Genomic DNA, 4229 nt, shown 5'->3' on the forward strand with positions numbered 1-4229 from the left:
TTTGGATACACGAAGGATCCATCGGAAAGTATCTTCGGAATCTTCTGATGAAGCAGGCGATCATCTGGAATGAAGGGCTCTTTGGGAGAAAGTAGTTACGATAACCTAGAGTTAGAGTTAGTAAAATCTTTAACCCTAATAGAAGAGAGATCAGATTCCCAGAGTAATGACGAGGAATAAAAGATCCTAATACCACCCAATTGTGATGTGGCCCGTAAGCCACACAACAATGTTAGTAAAAGTTTTTCCAAAGACTAGACTCAACTTCCGTCAAGGAGTTGGAAAGGGGGCTACCTATAGGCAGTTGGCTCTTATAACAACTTGTGACGCCCCCGATTCAATCATACACGCAAATGTGTACGATCAAAATCAGGGACTCATGGGAAGATATCACAACACAACTCTAGGCCCAAATTAAAATAATACAAGCTTTATATAACAAGCTAGGGGCCTTGACGGCTTGAATACATCAGCTCGAAAACAAACGAGCTAGCGGAAGCAACAATATCTGAGTACAGACATAAGTTAAACAAGATCTGCCTTAAGAAGGCTAGCACAAACAACAAAAACGATAAAAAAGGCAAGGGCCCATGCTTGAGAGCCTCCTAACTACTCCTGGACGCCAGCGGTCTCCACGTAGTAGTAGGCTCTTTTGGGGTAGTAGTAGTCGTCACTGGTAGCATCTGGCTCCTGGGCTCCACCATCTGGTTGCCGCATCAGAGAAGAATGGAAAGAGGTGGGAAACGGGGAGAAAAGTAACCGTGAGTACTCATCCAAAGTACTCGCAAGCAAGGATCTACACTACATATGCATCGATATCAAAGAAATGGGTAGTATCTGTGGACTAAACTGCATAATGCCATAATAGAGGGGAAAGCCTTGCCTATCAAAGACTAGCATCTTCTTGAAGCCACCATCTTGCAGCATTTAGAAGAGTGCAGAATAGCATTTTTTTAAAGCAAGCATGTTGTAGCATTAACGCCCAGACATCCTTTCTCAACTCCCTGCGAGAAAGCAACCTCAGAGCCATCACATCCAATCCACATCTCAATAACAAATTCTAGTTGTAAAGATCGAAATACAACTCCAAGTCATCCTGTTATTGTGGACACGACTATTCGAATAGATTAACCTCCCTGTAGGGGTGCACCACATTACCCAACATGCTCGATCACTCTGGCCGGACACACTTTCCTAGGTCATGCCCAGCCTCGAAAGATCAACACGTTGCAGTCCTACCTAGGACCAACAGGGAGGTCAGCACACCGGTCTGAATCCTATGCGCACAGGGGTCTTGGGCCCATCGCCTGTTGCACACCTTCATGTTGCATGGGCGGCTGGTGAGCAGACCTCGAAGCCTCCATTACAAAGGAGGGTGCTTTACGCGGTCCAACCTGACGCACACCGCTCAGTCGCTGACGTTTGGAAAGCTTCGGCTGATACTACAACGTCGAGTGCCCATAACTGTTCCCGCATGGTGGTTAGTGCATATAGGCCAGTGGCCAACTCAGATCAAATACCCAATCTCGTTAGTGTCTTGGGAGTGCGCGGTAACGAGCGGAGACTCACGATCATGTGACCCCGTCGCCCCGTCTCGTGGACTTGCGGCAAGGGCCCGAAATGCCCGGCTGTGCCACGTAAAAATCTCGCGGGTACCCTCCAGGTCAACCCGACTACACATCAACTCACGGGTACCCCTCAGGGCCGACCCGACTTTAGTAACATGGTTATGTGGTAAAGTCAAAGTAACCGTGTGCCCATAACATCAAGGGGAAACCCGAGGAATCACCCTCGATGGATTCCCACTCGATGTAACCATCAAGGTGGACTTGGAGGAATCACCCTCGATGGTCCACACTTGAGGGGTTGCACGACATAGTCGTTATCGGGAGTGGTGAAGGAGGAATCACCCTCGAAGACCACGAACGATTAGCTACACTACAGAGTACAGACTTAACATCAGAAAGTGCTATACGAGGTATCACCCTTATCACTCGATAGTAGCTCTGCAGATTTGTACAACTAAGGGGTGTGATGTGATGTGTCGGGCTCTGGAAGTCGATCATGTTGATCGTGTCATCTATCATCAAGCGGGGGCAACTCGGACAAGGTGAGGGGTCACTGATGGATCACTATCCAAACAATACTAAGCAGTTTAGGATAAGTAGGTAAGGTACAAGAGCATGTTACAAGAGCAGGCTGTGCATCAGAATAGAAGCAATCAAGTACAGTAGGCAGTAGCAAAATCTAATGCAAGCAAAAGAGATAATGGAATGGGCGATGTCGGAATGATCAAGGGGTTTGCTTGCCTGGAAGCTCTATAGACGGATACAGACCCACAAAGGTGAAGTAGTCGATCACCAGGTCAACAACGGTCACGGGGTCTATCGCGGTATCGGGGTCTACCGAAAAAGAAGCAACAAAGGGGAAATAAATAAATAACAGAGCAAACAATAGCATCACAAAGCACGACATAGCAAAACGATGTGCTAGGGGTGACCTAACGCAGTGCTACACATTATAGACTCACAGGGAAAACATCTGGGGAAGTTTTCCCGACGTTTGGTATTTTTCGGACAGATGAATCAAAGGGGACGGATCCATGTTCGCATTGCTAGAGGCATGTGACAGACGAACTGATGGCATATTCGGATTCGTCATATTTTTCTTAGTAACTTTCATATATAAATTATTTTCATCCAAGTTACGGATTGTTTTATATTAATTTTCAAAGTTTTAAACATATTCTAAAAATTCCTAGATTTAGTATTAATTCAAAAATAAATAGAAAGTGCTAAGTGTACCCACTGTGGGCTAGCCACAGAGGCTTAAATGTGGGGTCAGTGGGCCCGGCAGACTGCCCAGTCAACCGTCAACGCTGACTGGTCAATGAGTGAATAGTGAATGGTGGGACCCATATGTTATTGACATGGATACTAAATAGAGTAGTTAATTTAGTTTAATTAATGGTGGGGCCCTATATCAGTGACACATGAGGGGGTTAGTTAGGCGTTAATGACGTGACACGTCAGCAAGTTAATGGTGGCTAACCGCCGGCGTCAAGCCGAGGTGCCGGAGTTGGCTTTCCCGCCGTTCCCTTGATGGAAGGAAACGTGGGTGGGCGCGTTGGGAAGCTAGGGCTCGCGCGGTTCGGGTGGTGGCCGCGGGGTGGCCGGAGGTGGTGTGTAGCGACGACGGCGACGAGCTGAGCAGTGATGGGCTTCGGCCAACGCGACCGCAGGCGGCCGCGACAGGGGCGGGTGTGTGCGGCAGCGCGGAGTGTCGCAGAGAGCGCGTCCAGGAGAGCCGCTGGGTGCGGGCGGTGAGCGCGGCTGCAGGCAGCAGCAGAGCAGCAAGGGTAGCGGGCGTCTAGGCGAGCGCGGGCGACGGCGGCTATCAGCGACACAGAAGCAGCGGCGGCAGCAGGTATGGGCGGACGAGCAGAGAGCAGCAGCAGCATCGGTCGAATAGGGGCGCGGCCACGCGCACGCGGGCGCGGGCGAGGCCTGAGCGCGGCAGGCGGCTGAAGAAGCGGACGGGCGCGGCTCGGTCGCGGCGAGCATGGGGACTGGGCGCAGGCGCAAACGGCGATGAATGAAGGGGGTTCAGAAGGGGGAGAGCGGGGAGCAGAGGGGGGCCTCACAGGGGAGCGCAGGGGCCAATGGTGAGGTCAGGGACATGATGATACCGGCGGATCGAGCGGCAGCCGTAAGAGAAGGTGATGACGCGGGGAGACGCCGATGTGGCTCCTCGTCCTCGATCCAGTGGTAGAGGAGGTGAAGACGACTGCGGCAGAGCTGCAGAAGGCGGTGGAGCGGCGAATGGGCCTCGTTGGCCACGGTTTCGACGCTGATGCGGCCATGGAGCTCTCGGATTTGCAAGGGGAGGAAGAAACCGAGAGGGGAAAGGGGATTTGGGAGCTAAGGTTTGGCCAGAGAGGTCAACGACAACCTTATAGGGTGCCAGGTGGTCTGGATGGCCGCCACGCGGCGGATCCGCGGCATGGACGCACAGCCGGCGTCCAGCACACTCGGTGAACAGGGAGGACGATGGAGGGGGGCAAGTTGGGCTGGGTTGCACTGTTGTGCGGCTGGGCCAAGTGCACAGTGCAGCCTTTCCCCTCTTTTTTTAAATTGTTTCTAATTTATTAGCTCATGTTTCTATTTAGTTTCAGCTATCAAATGAATTTTCTTGAAAAATAATATTTGGCACATAAATATTGGGTCATA

The 4229-nt window shown here is 51.0% G+C and overlaps 1 long non-coding RNA gene across 1 annotated transcript; it reads right to left on the reverse strand.

Annotated features, from left to right (window-relative positions):
- Nucleotides 1-414: 414 nt before the first annotated feature.
- Nucleotides 415-3907, reverse strand: LOC125525646. The gene is made up of 2 exons (XR_007291378.1): nucleotides 3644-3907; nucleotides 415-1004 (listed from the first exon to the last, which is right to left on the reverse strand). It is a non-coding gene; the product is annotated as an uncharacterized LOC125525646 (long non-coding RNA).
- Between the last annotated feature and the right edge of the window lie 322 nt (nucleotides 3908-4229).

The sequence above is a fragment of the Triticum urartu genome, chromosome 7 (genome assembly GCF_003073215.2).
Source record: "Triticum urartu cultivar G1812 chromosome 7, Tu2.1, whole genome shotgun sequence".
NCBI lineage: Eukaryota > Viridiplantae > Streptophyta > Magnoliopsida > Poales > Poaceae > Triticum > Triticum urartu.